Source organism: Corvus brachyrhynchos, unplaced genomic scaffold (assembly GCF_000691975.1).
Source record: "Corvus brachyrhynchos isolate BGI_N302 unplaced genomic scaffold, ASM69197v1 scaffold10, whole genome shotgun sequence".
Classification (NCBI taxonomy): Eukaryota; Metazoa; Chordata; class Aves; order Passeriformes; family Corvidae; genus Corvus; species Corvus brachyrhynchos.
Window position 1 is genome coordinate 1389247 of NW_008236180.1, and position 467 is coordinate 1389713.

Here is a 467-nt window from a genome sequence, read left to right on the forward strand (position 1 = left end):
AGCGGGCCTGGAGCCTCCTCGGGGTGACGCGCCAGCCTGGCTGTGCCTACGCGTGCTCCGAGCCCAGCAGCGAGCGCCACCGCTTTCACAGAACCGCACAGTATTCTCCGCAGAGTATTCTGCGTTGGAAGGGACCCACAGGGATCATCGGGGCCTGCTCTGGCGGTTTGAGAGGGGGCTAAGCTGCTCCCCGAGGGCTCCCTGCCACCACTTTGAAATTGGTGCTGCAGGGGAAGCCCTGGCGCGGCCGCAGCTTGGGTGGTTCCCAGCAGGGCTTGGCTGTGCCCGAGGATGCTGCGAGGACTGTGGTCTGTCCCCGGGTGACTTCCCATCTTATCAAGGGAAGTGATCTCTCTTCCAGCTCTTCCCGCGGCTGACGGCTCTCCCTCGCTCCTTGTCTCCTTTCCAGAGGGCAGCGTCTACCTCCGGGTGCAGAGCCATCCGGGAGCGCCCCGCTTCCAGCATCC